The sequence below is a fragment of the Misgurnus anguillicaudatus genome, unplaced genomic scaffold, assembly GCF_027580225.2.
Source record: "Misgurnus anguillicaudatus unplaced genomic scaffold, ASM2758022v2 HiC_scaffold_28, whole genome shotgun sequence".
In the NCBI taxonomy this organism is placed as follows: domain Eukaryota; kingdom Metazoa; phylum Chordata; class Actinopteri; order Cypriniformes; family Cobitidae; genus Misgurnus; species Misgurnus anguillicaudatus.
The window spans coordinates 377054-401941 of NW_027395278.1; the positions used below are offsets into that span (position 1 = coordinate 377054).

General features: G+C 38.4%; 1 protein-coding gene across 1 annotated transcript in view; it reads left to right on the forward strand.

The window, feature by feature from the left end:
- Positions 1-1429: 1429 nt before the first annotated feature.
- LOC141362524 (protein PALS1-like) overlaps positions 1430-24888 on the forward strand; it is a 41757-nt gene continuing 18298 nt past the window's right edge. The window contains exons 1-2 of the mRNA XM_073864734.1: positions 1430-1588; positions 19919-20034. The gene's annotated coding sequence lies outside the window, so the exon portion shown is untranslated. The remainder of the gene's footprint in view (positions 1589-19918; positions 20035-24888) is intronic.

Here is a 24888-nt window from a genome sequence, read left to right on the forward strand (position 1 = left end):
GGAAAAATATTAAAACTCTTTGGTTATTATTTTTGAGCGCAATGCTAAATGGTCTAATCAGATTCAATGGATTGTGCTAAGCTATGCTAAAAGTGGTACCACCAGACCCAGAGATCGGCTGAATGGATTTCAAAATGGTAAAAATCTCATATTTAACTCTAGCGGAACTGGAAAATGAGAATATTTCCAAAAAGTGGAGTGTCCCTTTAATAAATGTTCTTGATGTTTTTACAGTTTGGGTTCTCCTTTTACAGTAAATTATTATAAAAATCAACGTAAAATAATAATCAATACTTTTATAAAATTTATCTATCCTATTTAATTAGTTGTTAAATGTTTATTATTAAAGTTATTATTTATCCTAGTTATAATAAAATTTGTGTATACTGAATTGTATAAATTAACATGAACATAGATCAGTTTATGAAGCCTATGCATTAATATTCCGAATATAGAGACAGAGCGCCGTTATGCAAATTTGAAAACCACGCCCACCGGGGGGGAAATCAATCCAACCGTCTCCATTGAGTTTGTATTGCAAGAAGCCGCCTCCTTGTCATTTCTGGCTTATAACAAAAAACTGAATAATGCCTAAAAGCTGCTGTGTGACAATATGTACAGCTAACAAGCCAAAGTACCCAGAAATAAGTTTTTATAAGCTGTCGAGCCGTAAAACCCAGCCTTTAAGGAGAATAAAGTGGATCGCCGACTACGTTTCCCCCTAGTGGACGCAGTTCTACTAATAGAAGTACTATGAAAAGTTGCCTGTATCCATTTTTGTGTCTTTAAACGCTCGTTTTTTGGGGTCGACAGCTTATAAAAACTTATTTACAGATTAAACTTAAAAACAGAATAATATCTAAAAGCTGCTGTGTGACAAGGTGTACATCTAACACGCCAAAAAAATAAATAAATAATTTTTTATAAGCTGTCGACTTCAAAAAACGAGCGTTTAGACACAGAAATGGAAACAGGCAACTTTTCATAGTACTCCTATTAGTAAAACTGCGTCCAATAGGGGGAAACGTAATCGGCGATCCACTTTTTCTCTTTAAAGACTGGGTTTTACGGCTCGACAGCTTATAAAAACTTATTTCTGTGTTCTTTGGCTTGTTAGCTGTACATATTGTCCCAAAGCAGCTTTTAGGCATTATTCAGTTTTTTGTTATAAGCCAGAAATGACAAGGAGGCGGCCTTTTGCAATACAATGTCAATGGAGACTGTTGGATTGCTTTCCCCCCCGGTGGGCGTGGTTTTCAGGTTGTGACGCGCTGCGCTCTGTCTCTATTTAGATGAGATTCATAATCGAAACTGAAGCTTTATCCCATTCTCCGTCCTAAGAAAAGCCACGCCTGATTGGACAGTGGAGTTTAAGCATGGCAGATCTGTCCAATCAGATGCGTCGTCTTATTCGGTTGTCAGAGGCGCTGTCGAGCTACTCTCGTCAGTCAGTCGCACGCAGTCCCGAGACTCAAGCAGCAGTGACCCGTCACACAACATGAAAACACCGTATCTGTGAACAAAACAGCGAGTTAGGAAGTATTTATACACTTATTGGACTAAAGGGTTCGCAAAACTGACTAAAAAGGTAAGTTACGTGCTTGTTTAAAGTTGTTTCTGGTTGTTAAATAAAGAGGAGGTGGTGTTTGCAACAGGTTGCCTGGAAAAGAAAAGCAGCCCTGCACTTCGGGAAGTGACGAGCTAGCCGTGTTAGCTATGCAAATAACGGCGAAACACACTATTAAATATCTCAAACAGAGCTTTTTAAACGTCCAATAGACGGTTTGTAAGTTTAACATATTTTGTTTCACTATATCTTTCTTAAAGTACATATCAAGCTCGTACAACAGATGCCCCTTATAACATATTAAGCTGGTTATCTTCTAGCCTGCGTTTGTGAGCATCGTTGGCGCGTTAAATACCCCAAATTGTGTTCAACGCTGGCAGTTCACTAGGTTTCGAGACAAACACCTTGTCGTTGTGGATTAAGTCACTGTGAATTGAAGCTACCGGATATTTGACAAAGCGAGCACCGTAAACAACCTGTTGAAATAGTGTGGAAGTTTGTTTAGTCGACAAATGTGGCTACTATTGTTCATTTAATTCATTACAGCCATTTGGACACAAATGTGGCATTGTTTCCCGATACCATTTGAGAATGGTCGTTGGTTTAATGCAGAAATGTGATATTCTCACAGGAATGATTAGTAGGAAACTAGGGATCAAAGCTGACATGGAAAGGGCGTTATCAGTTTACTTTATGACTGTGAATTACTTGGGAGGTGAAGTAAATGGAAGCGTATCCCACAGCCCAGACAGGTCTTTAAAAAGTAACACTTTTATCTTTCTTGTTTTATTAATGAATTGAGGATCCTGTATCATGCATGAAGAGCGTGTCAGTGTCTTAACTCACTGGTATGCGTGTTTACAAGGCATTTACACAGTGTTTATTTGCATATAAAACCTGATGTGCTAAGTGGTCGAGTTTATTTCATCAACCCACTTTTTGGCACGTGCAAAAGGATCTGACAGTTTAATGTGCTAGTAAAGGGGTAGATTCAGCGATGATCTCATATTGCGTAAGTTATATGTTTTCTAGCTGCAGAAGTTCACTCACCATACTGAATGAGAGGTGTGCACTTTGCATGTTTAATATTGCATCGTCCCAAAACTGATTTCGCATAACTTATACCTTAAAATAAACTCATTTAGTTATTGATGTCTGTCACGTCAGTAACAGGTTAAACAGAATCGTATTTTGCAAAAGCATACAAATAAAACATTTGACACACACATACTTTTTTTGTAATGACTACTGTCTACACATTTATTTCTTTGTATTAGTATTGTAAACATTTTTTTTTTTAATTTCTCAAATGTTACCAAGTCACCAAAAGTAAAATCCCAGCACAGGCTCGCTTTCACCATTCCATAAGGTGCACAATTGCAGTCTTATCATTTCCTCAAATCACAAGCTGTGATTTAGCTGGCAGCTCTGTGTTGTTTAAAGATAACTCTTCACTGCATGCTGGGATATAATTCAGCTCAGAGGCAGGTCTATCTAACATGTATCAGCTGGGAGATAACCTTTTCTACTCTTAATACATGGACTCAAATGATTTAACCCAAAATAGGTCATTTGTTGTATTCTGATTATTGATTATATTAGCAAAAAATGTATTGTTACATAGTTCCTTTTATAATCTTGTTTTCCCTGTCATTGCATGCCCATAAAGGTTATAAAAATAAAATGCTGTAATGGAAAAGGTATTGCCTTACTACATGGAAACACATATAACAGATCATACAGGATTTTGGATTTGTTTCAGTTGATCAAGCTGTCTTTTATGGGGACATGGTGTTGTTTTTCAGTGTAGTGAGAGAGGGTGTTAATTCCAACATGCGCAAGAATCAGATTACTCATCAGGATTCGAGACGTTCCTTCATTGGCTCTATGATGTCAGCCTATACAAGATGTAGTTTAATACTACCATGGGAGTTTTTGGTAGCCCGAAATGAATGCAAGTAGCCCGAATCAAAAAGACTAAGACATTACTTTTAATGTAGAATTATGAGAAAAAACATCTATCAAAACACAAATAACACATAAAATAATCAAATTACAGTCATCAATAAAAAGATTTGCTTCTAACTGAACTGAAACATCTATAAACTTCAGATTCTGAAATATTAACTGAAGTTTCACGATGTTGGTTCCATAATTAGTTCCTGATATGGGTTCCTCAATTAGCTCCTGTTGTGGGTTCCTCAATTAGTTCCTGATCGAGGGTTCCTCAATTAGTTTTCACCAACAGTGTTAATTTTGGCAGCAAATTCTGATTTAATGTTAGTCTTAGTCTTTTGAATAACACACCATTTAGTTTTAGTATTATTTTAGTAATCTGAAATCTTTTAGTCTTAGTCTAGTTTTAGTCGACTAAATAAATATCATAAGAGTTTTAGTCTTAGTCTAGTCTTAAGTTTTTTTAGTTTGTTATGGAATGGTTTGAATATGCAATACAGACACAGGGAGCTACACTGCGACCAAAATGGTCGCATATGCGACCTTTTGAACTGCCGTTGCGACCCAAATTTTTAATGGGTCGCAAATGTGCTACCTAATGTTTTAGACAATATGCTATGATTTACTATGAGCATTTATTAAAACAGAAATGTGGATTTTAAGAATACGTTTTATAACGTGCTCTGAGCCATCAACACGTTGGCTTCATTTTGCGTGAAAGCACGTCGTGTCTCTCCCTATCAGTGTGCGTTTGCGTGCTCAGCTGTTTCTCAATGAATTAGGTGCGACACGACGCAAGCGCAGTCAGTGTCTTCCATGTTTCTGAACTTGAGCAGAGGTCTTTCTTCACTGAGGACGCGGGACCCGTATGGTTCCGGGTTTATCTTTTAAATGGTCTGTCGGGTCCGGTTAGGTCCTAGTTTAATTACTTTGGGTCCCAAGTCTGATTAATATTGAGTTTATAACCCGAGTCGATCGGAAAACGGCCATGAGCGCTACCGCGCTAAAGCTCGAGTGCAGTTTAGCGTGCCTTCGGTTTCTATGGCGATGGTTCTTGTTACGACCACGCGCTGCGTTTTCTTTCTCACATGTTTTTAATAATCTTATTATTAATAAACCATATATTTTCTAAAACCATATCCATATTAAGTTTGCACATATTGTAGCAAAAAAGCAGTGCTAATGTCAAGCCCATTGCACTGAATGAGCAAAGCAATGTAAAGTCTGTCACCGGGACAGCAAGTAGATTTGAAAATAAAATAAGTGGAATAATATTATTGAAATAATAAGTGGATTAAGCTTTTTAAATCGGCAAGAGAGAAATAGAAAGATAGAGCAGAAGCAGTAGCCTAAAAGTGCCTATTTAATAGAAATTATTACCATTATAACATCAGTCATAACATCAGTCACATTTATAATCTATAGACCTGCACTGTCTATTAATATACTATACATAGTATTGTATTATATTGAGTTTGATAAAAGGGGTCTAATTGCTTCATATATCAGTGCAAAAACAGTAAGTGTTTTCGTGGTGCTTTGACAAACAGTGTCAGCTTTGTTAATGGCAAAGAAAGTTTGGAGTGTTTAGATTAATGAAATATAATGTGAAATTGATATTAATTTTCAATAAATCAAAGTATTGTGTTGTGTCACACATTATTAGTTCTTCGTCACATGTATAGTAGACCATTATTTGTCAGTGGGTAATGATTGCCCTTTTTACCGATTACCACCACCAAGTAAATTTCAGATCTGTGGGAAACACTGACTGCAACGTTTAAGAAAACAAAGCGGCATGTGGTTTAAAAGATGGCAAGTAAAATAAAAAGCATATCTGTATGCAATACAGTTTCATTATTGTTCATTATTAACCAGAGCGCCTTAATATAACTTGAAAAAAATATGTGCGACCAAATCATATTTTGCGCCAGTAACTGAAAAAGTTGGTAGCGCAAGTGCCACCAGTGGAAAAGGTTAGTGTAGTTCCCTGAGACACAGATTTAATGGTTGTTATAGAAAACACGTATTTTATTTTATTCTTAATGTCAAAAAAACTGAACATGGCTTTTTCACAAAAAATAATCTAACTTAAAATAAGCATAAGGCCTGCTCTACCCAAAAAATACATGGTCCATGAAAAAGATATGCATTCTCCCTAAATGACATGCACACACAAACACACACGTGAACAGACACACACACACACACACACACACACACACAGGCACTTAAAGGGCCATTTCACCGATAGGAACATTAATCTTTATGTAAAATGAGTCATATTTGTAGTCAAAATGTAACATAAATGTAGAATTTTGTGCCTATTTGACAGAGAAAAGACAAAATGTGACTTTAGAGCACATTTGTATGAAAAACTACAACTGCCACTATGCACCACAATGCACAGCTCTGCAAGCCACTCCCATTAATCGGAACACGGCTCAGACATGCTATTATGTACATAAATGCCACGTTAGTAAAACAAAGAAAATAGCCACCACCACTGTGTCTGACTGACACCAATCATGATTTACTTTTAAACGTGATGTTACATTGTGGTACACACAATAACACTCTGGCCTGGTGTGTAGCAAAGTCTTATTCAAACGGTAGCCTAACGTGCGGTTTCAGATCCGCAGTACAAATGTCTTTCCAAGTACTTAAAAAAAGTGTATACATTTTAAATGTTTATTTAGTTTTACCAATTTTCTTTTTGTCTCTTGTTTACTGTAATTACATTTGTGTTATTATTGGCCTCACTGCTCTCACAATATAGACATATAAAACACCGCTCAGATATGCTATTGTGTACATAAATGCCACGTTAGTATAACAAAGAAAATAGAAACACTCACTTTAGTTAGACGTCCGTTTAGCCCTGCATCCTGCACACAACCGCGTCCCCTGCACAATATCTCCACAGACGCGCTGCCTCAGCTCTTTGAGCTTGTGTTCGTAAACCGAAACACGTCTTTGAAATAAGCACGCGACCAGAAACATTCACAAATCAAACGTTCATATCCTTATCTGATCCAGAAATGTTAAACCGAAAGCAAACGGCGCGAGTCCGTCCAAGCTTATATACTTCGCAGCGCGTCTGCTCGTAAACCGAAACATGTCCGTGAAATAAACGTTCCAAACGCGCGCAAAGTTCCTCTCTTGCATAGAAACCTTCACCAAACAAACGTCCATATCCTTATCTGATGCAGAAATGTTATAAAGAAGCCACACAGCGAGAGAACAGGCAAGCTTCTCTACGCAGCAGAGGCCGATGGTTGCTGCTTCTTCACCGGGCTCCTCTACCCAGCCGACGCCCAGGCTCCGGCCTACTCCTCGGGCTTCTGTTCCTACATCTGCCTCAGCTCTTTGCAGTATTGTGGCTCATAAAGGTGCAATGTACAGCGGATTAGAGCATCACGCTTGTAAAATCACCCTCTTCCATGTAATATTGATTAACTTCCACTGTTATTGTAACATGAATTCTGGCTCGCTCCACAACTTCTGTTTAGCTTAGCTTAGCATAAAGATGGCGGCTGGTCGTTTTTTTCGGTCTGTGTTCGTATATTTTCGTAAGTCCCACCCACTTATCTGTAATTGGTCTGAAGCGTGAGTGGGTCCCACCCATAGCCCCCACCTTGGAAAAATGAGGAATGAGTGTCTGTAGTCTTTCACACTCAATAGAGATACAGGATTTCCTTCTTTCAATGACGCAAAATGACGATTTTTACATCATTGAAAGAAGGAAGTGCCTCACTGAAATCAGTATTTCTCCCCTCTCAGGGGAAACTGAGGGAATGGTGCACGACCATTCAAAAACATGACTGGGGTTCTAACGGTACAAAGCTTAATGCAAATGGGTGAAGTTTCCCTTTAAGCACGCACTTTGTCCAGTCATGTAACAGCACAACATCTACTATAATAGTAACGTTACACATTTCATTCAATTTGAGGACATTGAATATTTATACTCCGTATTAATTCAGACAATCAATACAGTTCAGAGGTTTATGTATTCCTTTAGTTTCAATGTTATTTCAAGTTTAGCGAAAACACGGTGGTTTATCTGATAAAATAACCTTAGCGTGTATGCTTACCTTCGCATGTATTTCTGGATGAGTCATCTTTACAGGCAGTCTTGTTGTCATATTTGAAGTGTGACCAGATTAGACGTTAGCTCTGACAATTTTGTTGTTAATGAGACATGTCTTTGGACCAGGTGCACCGCAAAACGTTAGCGTGTTGCTTACGAGCGAAGTCAACTGAAATCAGCCAAAGCTGGATAAATAAGACTGTACAACTAAATATAATGTAAACAACCTGTTGTGAAAACGAACTTTGCCGCGGCTTTTTAAAATGCCTCTGCTGCCTGCGTAGATCAACCTACCCTCAAAGATTCGCTCTAATTGGATTTCTTCCCAAATTGTCCCACAAAATGAGTCGCTTTGATTGGATCTTTTCTGCATTCATCCCGCCCTAACATTTTCGTCTTATTTTTATTCGTTGACTAAAGTGTCAGTTATATTTCGTTACAGTCTTCGTCATCATATCTGACTTTTATTTAGTTTTTATTTAGTTTTCCTCCGTGAAATAGATTAACACTGTTCACCACGGGCCAAATTTTGCTAAGTCAAAGCCTATTGGGCCACTGACCACAATGTTTTCTCTGCTATTGTTGTTTTTTTTAACAAACACAAAATCTGGATTTCCATGCAAGCTAAGCCTGCTCATCTCCACACTGGATATACTTACCATTTAATAGTGGTTCAATGGGTCACAAAACTTACAGTTTGGATCATATAATGTTTTTCCAGTTACAAATTGGATAATTTTTCAGATCAGAAAAATAGGGGCTACTTTCGCTTTAATAGCGAGTCCAAATCTCAGAAAGAATGCATAAGCATTTAAATAAATTTTTCCTCTCTATAAGGCAAGATAGCCTGACGGGCAGGGCGGAGATGCATTTTGGTAGCCCGACTGCAAGGCACAATAGCCCCGGGATGTCTGGCTAGAATATGTTGTAGGACATACCTGGTATGAAAAAGTGTTTGCCTCTTTCCTGTTTTTTTTTTTTGCATGTTTGTCACACTTTCATGTTTTGGATCATGAAACAAGTGTAAATATTAATCAAAGATAACACAAGTAAACAGAACATACAGATTTTAATTAATGGAAAGCAAAATCCAAACCCACATGGCCCTGTGTGGAGTGCTTGCCCCCTAAACCTAATAAATGGTTGGGTCACCCTTAGTAGCAACAACTGCAATCAAGCGTTTGCGATACCTTGCAATGAGTCTGTTACAGCGCTGTGGAGGAATTCCACAGCTACTCCAAAGTCTTTATTTTGCTATTCAAAGGTGGACTTGCTGGTGTGTTTTGGATCACTGTCCTGCTGCAGGACCCAAGTTCACTTCAGCTTGAGGTCAGCAACAGATGGCCGGACATTCTCCTTCAGGATTCTTTGGTAGACAGCAAAATTCGTGCTTCCATTTATCACAGCAAGTCTTCCAGGTCCTGAATCAGCGAAGCAACAAAACAGCCCCAGACTATCATACTAAGACCACCATATTTTACTGTTGATGTGATGTTCTTTTTATAAAATGCTGTTTTACTTTTACGTCAGACGTAATGGGACGCACACCTTCCAAATAGTTAAACTTTTGTCTAGTCAGTCCACAGAGTATTTTCCCAAAAGTCTTGGGGATCATTAAGATGTTTTCTGGCAAAACTGAGACAAGCTTTTATGTTCATTGTGCTCAGCGGCGGTTTTCATCTTGGAACTCTGCCATGCAGACCATTTTTGTCCAGTCTCTTTTTTTATGGTGGAGTCATGAACACTGTTCTTCACTGAGGCAAGTAAGGCCTAAAAGTCTTTGGATGTTGTTGTGGGGTCTTTTGTGACCTCTTGAATGAGTTGTTGGTGCGCTCTTGGGGTAATTTTGCCGGCCGGACACTCCTGGGAAGATTTACCACTGTTCCATGTTTCTGCCATTTGTGGATAATGGCTCTTATCAACCTTTCTCATTTGTTCCTGAATTTTTTTGGATCTCAACATGATGTGTAGCTTTTGAAGATCTTTTGGTCTACTTCACTTCTTTTAAGTGATTTCTTGATTGCGAACAGGCAGTAATCTATCTGATCTGGGTTTGGCTAGAGAAACTGAACTCGGGTGTGATAAACCACAGTTAAGGGCACACTTACACTATCAAAACCAAACTGTGTCCAGGCCCGTTTGACCCCCAAAACCTGGTTAGTTTGACTAGTGTGATTGCTCTGTACCATGCTCGAGCGCGGTTTGGTTAATCGTGCCCTGGCCGGCTTGCAGATGTGGGCTTGAGCAAGGTTTACTTTCGCTCAGGCGTGGAATGCGCAGTGTGATCAGAAATTGCGCCAGAGTCAGTCAGTCAGCGCTAGCGTGCTACATCACATGAAAAAATTGTCCAACTTTGTGGAAAACACTGGGCTTGTTAATTTCACTTTTCACTCATCCACCCAATCACAGTGGAGGAGGGGTTGGACAAATACCACACCAACCAACGGCGCATCCTACAATGCCTAAAATATAAAACAGAAGTATCATAGTAACCAAAGCGCACAGCTGATGAAACTGGAAAGTGCCCACAGTATGAGCACTTTGATGCATTTAAACACTTTGGTGGGCACAGGGCCTAAATGTTACTTTGTAGAAGAGTTGAATGCTCTGCAAAATGCATGGTAATTTAAAATTGGCATTGACCTTTTTTTTGGTAAAAAATCAGTGTTCAAAACTAAACTCTCCTTTCCCTGATTCGCACTGGTAAAAGAGTAATTTGTCTTTGCATGATTACGTTGTTAAAACCAAGAAAGCTTGAACTACCGAGAGCCTGGAGTCAAAAAGGGAAAGTGATGGAGCCAAAACAAAAGTTAATCATATAGGCTTTTCGGGATCTGAAAGGATTATATACTGATGCAGTGATTGATTTTTGCAACAGGTAAGACATCAGTAACATGATTTTATATTTTAGTTTGGTATAACAAAAGTGACAGATCTATAATTTGTTCAGAAGAAATGTTTTTGGATATGACTTGTAGAAAGTATTTCTTATTTTTAGGTCGATGTACAATGCCGAAGCACAACCCACATAAAGACAATAACTCCAAAAATAACTGCAAAAACCAGAGATCTCGATAGAGAGGCAAAAGTTGTGGATTGCAGCTTTAAACACCTAAATTCATCAGCCACTCATTCATATCTTTGCTATGACAAATACCAGGATCAAATGTTGTCAGCAAACATTCTGTAGATATGTAAGGAATTTACAATTAGGCCGATAGTCTCAAGTGTACCAGCCTTATTCCCAGACATGTATGATGCATTGGCCAGCTAGTAGAGGTATGAATGTGTAGACAGGTCTTCTTATTACATTGGCAGTGGTATGGGATGGACTGGGACCTGTGCCAAGATTATTCAGAACCACTGTGTTCTTTTTGACCTGTCTGTGTCCCCTTAGGAATTCTTAATATGCAAAAAGCTCTGCTGTCTTGATGGATTCTCTTCGAGAGCCTTACCAACCACCCTTGGGCCTGTTGTCTAGACCTGGATTTTACAGCTTGTATTGAGGGGGCCTGTAAAGGTGCACAACAGCATGATGTCCCCTAAATGTGTTCAAACTAATCATTAGAAAGCTTTTATCTCTCACATGACTGGAGCTGATAACTGATTCATGTAAAATTATGACTGCTCGTCTCAGATAATGCTGGCAGTGAGGAAATCCTTGTAAATCACTTGATTCCTTTAAGGGTCTTTTTTAAGGGATTCCTGGCTGGTCCTGGTTAAGAAATCCAGCCAGGGTGGAAGAGCCTCGGATCACACTCACTGCATCTGATGGGTGCTATAAATTACAACGTCAACACACCTTCCAAACCAATGATTTTCTTCCGCTGTAAATGTCAAAAACAACTTCAAATGAACCACAACAACCTTCTTGCACAAAATTATAACTAAACCTCGCTAACTTGAGAGGTTGATGTTTTGAAAAAGTTTAAGTTAGGTTTCACACCTACTTGAATATTTCATTCTTAATGCATAGGTGCACGCTCAACTTTTGTCTCCCATGTAAGATTTTAACTGGCAAGTGTAATGGTTTACTCATTAACAGCTTTGACAACACACATCAAGATGAAGGTCATGCACTAATTCTGTTTTCTGTTTCCAAATTCAAAGCTGTTTCTATTAAATCTTGCCTGGACTGCAGTTGCCAAATGTTATAAATTCAATATTTTTGCTAATAGGTGGGTTCCTACTATGCTCTTTGGCATGATTACAAACTTCTGTAGCTTCATATTTCGCTTTGATGCCTGACTTTTCCTTCTGTGTTTCTCTTTTCCTCTTTTTTTGGCATTTGTCTTCCTCCTGGTACTCCGTGGTACGTGCTCGATTCTTAGTAGCTTGGAATCTGGATTTTTTTGGTACGTTAGTATTGGGTGTTGGAATGTTGAGCTGGAGCTTTGGGGTAGATAACAATCCTGGTCTGTTTCTTCTCTATAGTGACAGCCATGGAAGTGTCAGCCTGTCTAGTGTCTTACCAGATTTCTTCGGTTTTTCATTATCCACATCTGTCAGAGATTGACACCTCACAGACACAGTATCAATTAGTGGTCCCCAGGTATTTGTTATATTATCGTTTATTGATAAACACTATGTAACTGTAAATGTAAAGATTTATGAGCTGGGTGATGAAGGGAATTTAGGAAGCCCAGGTGCTAATGCATAGGTATCTCCCTTTCCCATAGTTTAGGTATTGTTGTTTTCCATACTGCCACTCCTCGAGGCGAGCTGTTTCATGTCTGTCAGTAAAACTGGTTCATCCTGTGCAGGACTGAGGCTACAAGGCCAAGGCCAAACCTTCTTGCACATAAATAATATTATTTTGTTCTTGAGTTGAAGTCATTTTCTTTGCTTTAGTTAACAGCCCCTGTTTTATTCTATTTTATAATTTTTCTGACTAAGAATATCATATCACTTGAGCTGTGTGATATTAGTAAGAACTGAACAGGCCGATTGTGAAAGTTATATCTGATCACTTTTTTAACACTGTTGACTTTCTATTTCGTTTGCTTTACTAAAACTACTCAATTACAAAAGGTTGCCAGGAATGCGGCTGGCGAGAGCATGTCATATCTGTTGTGTAGTGTGTGTTCACAGCCACAGTATCTGTAAAGACAGTTTTTCAGGTGGAATGAAAAACAACAGGGTTGTTGACTTGGTGCCTACTCATGCTTGTGTCCCATTGGCTGATGTGAGAGGGCCACACCCACAGTCTTGTAGCCAGTCGTGCTGCACCTGCTCTGGCTGGGGAAGCACCTGCATTGAACCTGCTCTTCCTAATCTGCCCAAACCCATCTCTATTTTTCTGTAGTAGAAAACATTTGCGCTTCTTTTTGCATTTGTCAGACATCAACCTGGAAACATTTTCCAAATAAACATTTTGGATTCGGGTTGGAACAGCGAAGAAAATTCTACCAGTAAGAGCCCAGATGTCCGAATTGCCAGTATAAGAGGCCAGAAGCTTAGTGTGCTGAATCCCGGCCAGACTGCTACTGAATGGAGCAGGAGGGTTTGAAGTAGGCTACTTAAGCTCTTGAGCAGCAGATGGCTAGAGGCTTTATTTATATGTTTTTCAATCTTGAGGTTCTCGACTGCATGCTGTGTCATAAAGGAGGGTGAAACATTGTAGAAAGATGTCCCATTTTGATGTGAATGTTTATGGGGCTGTTTATACCTGGAATTAAGATGCATTTTGGTAGATTGGATGACAAGTGGACGAGAGAGACACATTCATGTTTACGCCTGGGGCCGGATTCACGAAAACATTAAGACAAAAAATAAGAGCGTTCTTAAGATAAATTATAAGTTCATGAGAATGTTCAATTCTTGCAATTCTTGAACATTTCTTAAAAAGTTCTTAAATATTTACTTAAGAACATCTTACATTTTTGTCATAAGAATAAAATGACAAGCTTTAAAATAATTTTTTCTACCCTGCTAATGAGGTTATATCCGTCAATTTATTGTTTTACCACCTTGCAATCATTAATGTGATATATACTATATAAATGAGTGATGTGATAAGACTATAGATGTTATTTGCTTTTGTAACAGAGGCCAGCTAGTGTGTAAGTAAATATCATTCCTTAATCTACCAATCGGTCCAACACGGTTGAGCACTCTGCGTGCTTTACTTTACGTGCCTGGCTCCGTCTCACGCGTCCACAGAGACCGACGCGGAGGGTGAAGTGTTTCCAGGCTATAGGAGCGCTCGACTCACATGACAGTCCGATTGCTGGTTCGACTTCCGATCAGAGCGTCTTTGAGTGGAGTTGTTAGTAATTTCACAATGAATGTATTATGAAGGAAGTAAAATGTTAGCTAATATTATACTTATGTGTTTTAAGTACTCGAACATGGCATCGATGATCGATCACAAAAACAATGATCATGTGGGTTTATTTTTTTTGTGTGTGGTTTTGGCGGCATTTGGATGTCTGGTTAGCATTACAATCGCCTTTGGTAGTAAAGACTGGGTGCGTGTTTGATTTTGTGATGATAGATGCATGTTGTATAATACATTTATGTTGTATATAAGGTTTAATATTATGTAGAGTGCGTCATAAAGAAAGCGCATCAGTTTGTGTTTATTAACCCTTTAGTTTCACTTCATCACGCAGCTTTTCCTGTTAGAGGTTTCTGTTAAAAACATTTAATTAATCAATAATCTAGTATGTGGTCATTGTTCTTCAAAATTAAGTTTTATTTGAGTGCTTTTAATAAAAATATATTCATTTTCACTGACGTATACGCCCCGCCCCTTTGATTGCCCGCCCCCAGTTAATCGAGTACTCGTTCAAATTAACTTTTAAAACATCTAACATTTTGATATTTAAGACTAATGTAAGGTTATCATAACTTTAAGATGTTATTTAAGACCGTTTCTTTTTCAAGAATTTGAATTCTTCTGAAATTTTTATTAAGAACATTCTTAAAGAATAAAAATAAGACATTTCTTAAGAAGCTTTTTTTGAAAATACAAAATATTCTTAACTTTTTTTCTTAAGCTTGAATTTAAGATAAAAATGGCAGTTTTGACTTTCGACTGCTTCTGTTCTGATTAGTTAGGGGATGGCCTGTGGGCGACTCCCTCTGCTTTTGTTTAACCGCGAGCAGGAGAAATGACGGGTTTAAATTGATGTTCACTAATATTATGTTCAAGTCCACTTTCTTGTGTTGTTAGTAAACATGCTGCACAACGTTAGTAGTTTTATCAATAAAAAACCTAAAGGTCGCGCTTAACACTCTGGGCTTGCGCTAGATGTCAGGTTTCATTGTCCAGTGTACATCACATTACATCAATAGGCAGAGAGTAGGAGGTCTTTTTTTTGCTGCTCGAACACATTCCACCGTCTACATCACAAAAGCAATCCGGTCAAATGCGTTTACAAAAACGTTTTACACCCAGTTTACACATGTACTTGGCGTTGTCCACTTGTGATCCGATCAACCAAAATGCATCTTAAAGGGATAGTTCACCCAAAAATGAAATTTCTGTCATCAATTTCTCACTCTCATGTTTTGACAAACCTGTATAATTTCTTTGTTCTGATGAACACGAAGGTAGATCTTTTGAGGAATGTTTTTAACCAAACTACATGAACTTTCCTCAAAATATCTTTCTTCATGTTCATCAGAACAAAGAAACGTATACAGGTTTGTAACAACATGAGAGTGAGAAATCAGAATTTTCATTTTTGTGGGAACTATCCCTTTAATACCAGGTGAAAACTGCCTCTATGTGTGAATTTTTTTGTCTTTCTAACTAAACTTATTCACCTAACATTTAAACATTAAATAACCGAGGTAGGTAGTTGTTGAAAGATGCACAACAATCTGCATATCTGTTTATCTGTGATAAAGAGTTCACAGTTCAAGTAGCAAGGATCAGACATCCTTGCATTGCTATTTAAACCATGTATTATGTTTCTCTTCCTTAAAAGATGGCCTACAAGCTAGTAAAATTACTCTCTTTTGGTACTTAAAGGTTAATTTTGGACCCTGGACAGCACTATTCCTCACTCTTCCACCTGAGCTGCTCTCATGAACATAGATGGCTGTTATATAAATGTTCCAGCCATTTGGCATTGTCAGTAGGGGTATTGTTTGATTTGGCTCAGTATCACTCATTGACTCTGATTTAGTGTAGCGGACAGCCTTGGGATTGTTCTTATCTGTAGCCAACAGAATGGAAAAGCACCTTTAACAATGACATCACCATGAGTACCTGAATAATGCAGGGAGTGTGTTGTGCTCACATGGAAGTTGGCTATTCTCAAGAAGCGTCTGTGTGGAGATGTAGAGCTGCAATCTGCTTACCTTTTATTGAAGACTAATTGGATTTTCGTTTGTCGATAGTACCATCACATCCAAACAAACAACAGTGGCTTAGAGGGCTTGATGTAATATCTCACTTTGTATCTTGTTTTGTTAATGTGACCTTGAAACCATGCACACATATATAGTCACACAATAGTCCCCTTATTCTCTTCTGGTCTGTAGAGGAATCAGGAATGCTGTTCCCAGGCTGTTTTGCATTCCTGCCTTGTGCTTTATGGGATTGTTGCTCCGTCACTGCAGCAGAACAATGACATCATAGACTGCTATGGGTATTAAAATAGAAACATTCAAGGGGAATGTAAACAAATGTGTACACTCTTGTTTCGAGTAGCTACAATGTTCGAGAGCTGTTTGCTTTAAAGTCACTTGATTGATAAAACGACTTTTCTGGAGCCAAAAAGATCTTTAGTTATTGTAATATTCATGTGTTCACAAAAGTATGTTTATTCCTCTGTACATGATAATATTCTGAATAAGCAATGATGATTGTTTTTTCTGTTATTTTGTGCTGCGAGTACTAAAGATACTCACTCAATTCATTCTCATTTGTGTCATTAACAATACCACCCAAAAGAACAATAAGAAGACTTTAAATTGATTTGTTTCATTTTTAAAGGGATAGTGTACCTGAAAATGACAAACCTCTTATCATTTACGCACTCTCATGTTGTTTTAAAAAAAAATTCTGTTGGACACAATTGAAGATATTTTAATTATGAAAACAAAGACCCTCTTTAGGGAAGCCTGCAAGATTAGCATAGCAAAGCTGCTATACACCGGGAAGGAGACCAGAAGTCATTTTTAATATACAGATTAAAATGTAATCTTAAATTCTGGCAAGAAACTATAATGTAAACTGTAAATGACTGTTGTTACACTCTGAACACCCGCAACTTATATCATTGATCATTATTATTGACTGGCTGAGGCGCTACACACTAAACACTTATGGGTTTTCTAATAGACCCCTTCAAGGTTTGTAAACATTGAATGACTATCGGGTGCGCGCGGAGCATGGGGTCAAACTGTTCATACCATCCAGGCTTTATCATTTAATCTAACAGGGCTGAAAAATGATGATTTACCTCAAATGAAGTGAGCACTACAAACACAAGCCTCTTTGATATTTGCATTGTTCCAGTCTGCACGTTAGTTGCTTACAGCCGCAGATGTTGTATTTTTTGTTTTTGAGATTCTGCATGAATCGCGAAAACTTAACGGAAGACCTGGTGCGATTTTCACAGCCCACGACGTAAGTAGGCATTTTTGACGATACCGAATAATACGCAACTCAATCTGCTGTAATGGCTTTTCTGACCCCGACATGCGCAGTGGGAACCACCTGTGACGTGAACCGTGAAGGTCTCCATAGAAAGTTGAAGTCTTCATAATATATGCATCTTTGCTGAAAGTGCGCCGCAAGTCTGAGCTGAGTTGACAACGGAAAAAGTGCCCTTTGTGGGCTTCTTTGATATAATTAGAACAACGGTGTATCAATCATCAGCGAGGTGAACAACTAGAAAAATAACACTTGATGATATTTAAACTTTTATTTTGCCATGGACTATGGCTGGGTATTGACGAGGGCCTCCCGATACGATACATATCACCATACATGCGCCATGATACGATACATATCACGATACAATACAGTGTGTTGCATGTTGGGATACATTGCAATACTTTTTCTTTTTTTTATCAAAAATGTAAAAAAAATAGAGCTGAACACCTGCAGCTCTTTGAAAGCTGCAGCTGTTTTTACATTTTCAGCCATTTTCTCACTCCCTTTAACTTCCGAGACATTGTCCGAAAGGCCGTATATGGCAGACAACTGGACAGTGACAACTACAGCAGCGGCAGAGGAGGTCGTTTGACGCACACAGAGGAATTTGATGTTTTTTTTTAAATATCGATAGTAGAGATCGAAATATACACTATCGATAGAGCTAACTATCACGATAGTTAGCTGTATCGATATTTTTGCACAGCCCTATCATAGACGCATAGACTTTCATGCGACCACTTCAAGTGCCAATATGAGGCGGAGTTATACTGTGTCATTATTTCATTACAAGATTAAATTGATGATTTTTATCAAAAAACCAACTACATTGACTCCTTTTACAATCCCACTAGCATGTTATGTAGACAAAATAAAATCTTTTAATTGGCGTGAGGAAGCTGAAGTTTTACACACGTTTATGTCATTGGCTATATGCCACTGCTGTAAAGGCTTATTGCACTATTACTGTAAATGATTATTCAATTGATTGATCATTAATTTAAACGATTTAAATGAACATTTATAACATGCATTTGAAAAAGCAACACTCGTCAAACATAATCATTATACATATTCTTCATAATCATGAAAATACCTGAAAAGGTTTGATGAACAGCAATATAAATATATCCTTAAGCCATTTCCTGGAGCTGCGTTTCATAGCTGCGTGTGTATGGTTCTTCGACTGCAGCGCATATGGAGTTTTTGCACACCTAATAGTAACACTTGTTGACCACATTTACAACACATTTAGGGCGCACTCACACTATTCAAACCAAACCGCACTCGGGCGCGTTTGACCCCCAAAGCCTGATTTGTTTGACTAGTGTGATCGCTCTGTTCCACGACCTGGCGCGGATTGGTTAATCGCGCCGCCGCCGGGTTGCAGAGGTGGGGCGGAACGCGATTGCGCTCACACCACAGCCTTCCGCGCCTGAGCGCGATTCAAAAGGTGAAGACATCAGTTGCGCGACCACTCACTTTCATCTGCCTCCGTAAAAACCTTTTGATGCGCCCAGCGGGGTTACCTGAATGTCCGAGCTGCGCACGTGACAGATCAACGCAATATGATGACATGTGAGAGGGCTGTCTGTAATCGCGCACCAAACGACTCCGAATAAAAAACACAGACTTATCATTACGGTGGGTTCCAGTGTTCAGTTAGAGCTTTACTTCCTGCTTTTTTCAAAACAATAGCATCTTAATGACGAAAGCGCGCCCGGACTCGGATCAATAAAAAGTACAGTGTGAGTGCGTGCACCTGGGGGAGTAGGGAGGGGTGACAATAGCGCTGGGGCATGGTTTGGATAATGTGAGTGCGCCCTTACATGACGCATAGATTATTGGAATATATGACGTAAACATAAATTCGGTCTATGTAATGTAAAGAAGTTCTGCGAAAATATAACCTTAATATCTTTAATTATTGGCCATGTCAAAGAAGTAAAATAAAACTTTGATGTTTAAAAATATTTATTCTATGGAAATGTCAAAAAGTTTTTAACCCTACTGATATCTCCGATATAAATATTTGGTGTTTTAAATATCCATGCAAAGCCTCGATTACAGTTTTTAAAGCATTTTTTATTATGTTCCATAGTTAAGTAAGTGCAAATTTTAAAATTGTCTTGTCCATAACGGAGAAATGTCACATTCATAACGCAATTTCTTATAAATGCGCATACAATACTTAAAATTAATATTAAATGTTAAAGAACCACCCCTTCTCCATTTTGTTGGGTATTATTGTTTCTGGTTTGTACATTTTAATTCACAGAATTCCTACAAAGTATGTATTTGTTACATCAATAATGCCTGCATATTTCCCTCATCTAAAATAAAAAAAAACATGAGTATAGACTGATATTTTTCTGATGTTTGTACTCATCAGGGAATTATGAAAATATAAACAGGTGGTTCAGTATATGGGTAGTAAATGCATTTTCTAAAAACAATATATTACAAGCGTTGACTGCAAATGACACATCCATAAAGCTGGATTCTGGAATTCACATATTACCCAATTCTAATTACTAAATTAATGTTCATGTGAATATAAACACAGTCAGTAAATTCTTTTCTTATCTGATAAGCCTTTCTAGATTGTCTATAAAGCAGATACCTTCTTGTACACAGGTCAGTCGTACTGTTCCCTAAAATTCCTCACAATTTCTTTCTTTTTCAGGTGGTGTTGAGAGACAAGCTTTTATCACTTAGAGGAAACAAGGAGGCAGACGGGTAAGGAGATACGAGAATCTCTCTCAATCTGGAGGATTGTCCCAGACTGACTGGCAAACACGGGTGAGGATCTCCATGTAGCTTCTCCCCCCTGTGTGTTTGTATGGGTCTTTGTGCTTTTCTTCTTTGGTTCTTAGGCCTTCGGACCTCCCAACCACTGACAAAGCTGTTGTCATGGCAATGGGTTAGGCAGTCGTGCGGCACAGTAATCTCGGAGCAGGCTAAGGGGAGGAGGGGAGCTTAGGGAGGATATGGTAAAAGTAAGAGGAGCAATCCATTAGCAAGGAGGGAAAGTAGACTAAATGAATGATAGTGTTAAAGATAAGAAAGTGAAGGATGGCGGTTCTGTTTGAAAGTTTGGTATCATATATAATGCTCTGCTAAGGTCAGAATGAATAGATAAATGAGCCAAAAGTTTACAAGGAAATCTAGTTATTTTATTTCACTCACCACTTGAACTGTTACAACTTTTATGCAATTTCCTCCTCCCTGACAGAAGGCCATGTGATTATGTGTTTTAGGTTAAAGTGTGGACAGGTTCTTACTTTGTTTCCTCCAAAAAATTAGTCAGAGACATGAGGACCTAACTGCAAAATGGAGGGAGGGTCAATAGAGGGACAAAGGTCCCATCCGTTATCCTCACTGTGTGATCCCATGTTTTTCCATTATCCTATGAGATCCTTTTCCTGATAGAAGACACCCACGTAATGTGGTGTCTCATGCATAATTCAGTAGTAGAGCATTTAAGCACACTTAAATCTTAACTCACTACTCCATGAATACTCTCATTACATGAGCATAGCATCTCCCCTCTAATGCACTCCCCATCACGTTTCACCGAGTGACAGAGACGTGACTCAGGGCTGTTTGTGACTGAAATCCGTCTGAGAGGATATAAGGGAAAGCTTGCGGGGTTAAGGGTCGTGGCCGCTCACATCTGCAGGCTCTTGGGTGGGGGTGAGAATGCGGTTTGGGTTTTTTCGTAAGTGTCAGCTGTCAGAAATGAGGATGATAAAGGGGCAGATAGCAGAAAGATCTGGCCTGTCTCATGCAGCTGACAAACAACCACAAAGCCCTTAATGTGGGGAAAAGGCGTGTGTGCTTGTAGTTCTCTGTGCCTGTGGTGGTTGTTTAGCTTTATTTAGGGAAAGTAATGCATGTGACATTTTTATTCATCTGAAACAGTTCCTTAAATAACTGTACACTCATGCAGGGATGAATGCCATAAAGCACACAGGAATGAATCAACAGTGTTATATGAGGTATCCGCATGAACATAACTTCCTGTTGTGATAATGTCGAGGCATTTGTGTTTTGCATATTTTTTGGCTGGTTGTGTAATGTAATGTCGTAATACATACCTCCCTTTTTTCAATGCGGGCACTTTTAATCTTTGTACAGTGCTTCTTGAATGTGTTAGCATTTAGCCTAGCCCCATTCATTCCTATGGCTCAAACAGGGATGTATTTAGAAGCCACCAAACACTTCCTTGTTTTCCCTATTTAAAGACTATTACATGCGTAGTTACACAAATAAGTATGGTGGCACAAAATACAACTTTAGTTTGGAGTCATAGGAATGAATGGGACTAGATTAAATGCTAACACATTCAAGAAGCGCTGTAAAAAGATTAAAAGTGCACGCACTGAAAAAAGATAGGTATGTATTAATTAATTTAAGTTGAGGTAAGAACATAGTAAAATATTGAAAAACGGCGGTGTTTTCCTTTAATTTTTCTAAGTTTTGATCAACACAAAGAAAACATGCGTTTCAATAAATACAAATAATAAATGAGAATATGCATTATGCACCCAAGTATGTATTGTATAGCGTCGTTGTCCGATGAAACTCACGTATGTTCATTTTGCCGATTTTGAGATTTTTCGACAGATTGAATGTCCAGGTTAATTTCCATATACAGTATGCGTCACATACCTAAATAGCCAATGAAAACTTGTGAAATCGTGTCATCTGATTTTCACGTACCCGTTTGGTGTCAAAGCTGTCAATCACGCCGCATATCTTCCGCCTGTGAAGCATCTCGCCGGTCTCGTAAAGTTTCATCGAACCTCAGCACTGGATATAGCCGAATAAACATGACAATGACTTTCCTTCGAGGTAAACGTTTCCCCCGGATGCCAGACTAACATCTAGGGGTTACTTAATTACGGTAGGACTGTGCAAACAAAGTATCTGTCTAGCATTGGTGATATTTACGCTGGGGATTTCCCCACAACTTTTTGAAAGCATTTGGTTAAAATGTTCTGAAAAATCAAGCGATGCTTAAGACTGGTTTTGTGGTCTAGTGTCACATATGTTGTGTTGTATGCTTATGGTGTGTTTTCTTGTACATATGTAATGAAATTCATTGTAATCATTTATTAAACGCGCTGCTGTTTTCTACGGTATGGTGCTTTGGCATTGTTCGGTTGAGCTGGTGTTGCAGGGACTGTTACATGTGTGATGTGTGCATTCGACATTGTTGAGGGTTTATAAATTTATGCTGAGTATTTTCTTGTTGTTGACTGGCCTACGCTATGCCCATTTTTGATGCGCGTTATTCAATATTTTTCCCGTCCTGCAGTAATGTTTTTATAAGATCTTTTGTCCCCACCACTTTTCAACACAAACTGACGCCCCTGTTGTGTAGCATTACCATGTCAGTGTATTGATTTATTGTCCCTTAATGGTTTGCAAAAGACATTTAATACACTTATAATTAATATTAAATAAAGTAAGCGTATTTAACCAAGACGTATGCTATTTAATAAACTGAGCGTATTCATCTGTCAATACGAAACGCGACTTTGGCCATTCTAATTAATGATCGGAAGAACGCGTATCGATCAAAGTTACTGTAAAATATGCACGCATGTCCATTTAAACTCAATTTTGGTCAAATGTGGATTATATCATGACACTGGCAAGAATATGGTTACATGTAAATATGCCGTACCAAGTATGACAACGCTACATTCAACTGCTTTTGATATACGGTGTTTTTTTCACTTTCTGAAAAGTTACCGTTTTGGACATACGTGAGTTTCATCAGGCAGCGACGATAGGTTTTATTTTTATATGGGCATTATTATACAGTTTTGATATACATTGGTTTAATGATATGTGACCCTGGACCAAAGTCTCTGGTATATTTGTAGCAATAGCCATTTCCATATTATTTTGATGCCAAAAATTAGAACATTAAGTCAAGATTAGGGTTGGGAATCGAATTTCGGGTCCATAAGAAAGGTATCAGATCTTTGATATAAAATTACAATTTCACTTCCACGTTACGATTCCGGACTGCGCGGTCACATAAATTTCACGTCATCTGCCAAGACGTGATCATCACCTGATCTATTCTGCCCTACAAAGACAAAAGACCTTAACTCGCTAGAGTTTAGAACTGAGAAAAATTACTTTAAAGTTTAGACTTTTTAGTGATTTTAGTTGTCAGTTATTTTCTTCTTGATTTTTATTTTTCTTGAAAAAACAACAAATTGACTCTATACTTATCCACATGATAAAGGAGGTCTTGAATGTCCCAAAATATCAAAAACAAATTTTCAACCAAAAACGAAGTTACTGCCTTTTGCCTTTGTAGGGCAGTATTACCATCTGCGCACAGGACCTTCTGCTCGAATACTTAGTCAGTTCGCACTAGGGGTGTGCAATATGATGATATTTGATTGTGAACGATTAAAATGTCTCCACTATCCACTTTTTCGGAAACATCGCTGTATCATGATTCGTGCCTACATCAAGTACGCGACAAGGCACACGTAAAGGCGAGGTAAGAGCCGTGAATACCTTTTTCCACGTTCTGCTCGCGCGCACGCGTCAGCGAAGCTTTCAAAGTATAGTCATCGCGGCTACGCGCGGATGGTCGTGTTTGACACATACGCAATACAAATGATTTCTTATTCTAATTATTACTCTACCAGGCCGTCAGGGCAGCACTGATTTGTGACATTTACAGTACATTAAAAAATTTAGGATAAGTGAAGAAAAGTAGCTGATCCACCATTGCAAACAAAGTTTTGAACAAACATCAAGAAAACATCATGAATCAAACATTATGGTGATGAAAATGCTCCACAGCTTTCTGTTCTTGGAAGAAGTGAAAATAAAAGAAGAGAAAACTAGTGTTTGTGCAAATGCCGTTTATTTCCTTTGTGTAATTGTTTGTAGTGGAGTGTCCTGTCTGTACTGTCCGTGCATTTTCCGCGCATATATTTGTTACCTTATAGACGGGTTGCCGGTTTACAAACATTACAGGGTGCGTGCGCATCCAGGAGGCAGAAATCCCGATTGGTGAGCTGGTCCGCTACTGCAAAAACCTTAATTATTAAAGCGTTCTTTATTGTTTGTATATAAATAAAACTTTAATTCTGTTTTTCTGTCTTTATTTTTGCAGTGTTACTGTGATACATGTATGAATTATAATGTTAGGCTAGTAACGTAATAGTCGCATCTAATGGTATGTTAACATCAGGCACCCAACACTGGCTCTGTTGGTACTATTATCCACGCAACAACTCCTAGGCATTTTGCCTTACAGATAGGGCTGTCGCGGTAACCGCATTACCGCATGACCGCGCTACTGACAAGCCCAACCGCATGGAAAAAAGCAACCGCAACAACCGCGCCTTTCACGTTAAAATTCATGAAACTATATGCCGCCTTATTTTTCACGTCATGCTGACATGTATATTAAAGGCCAAATAGATTGTCAAGAGTTAAGAGAGTAGGCTAATTTGTTTTTCGAAAATTTCAATTAAAAATGTAATACTTCATATTTCGTTAAATCATAGTGAATGTGTGAAAAAGTAAAACTGAGATGACAGAATAACTGTGGCGTCGTCTCCCTCTAGATCCAGTTTTAAAGATTAAAAGTACTTTAATATAACTGATCAA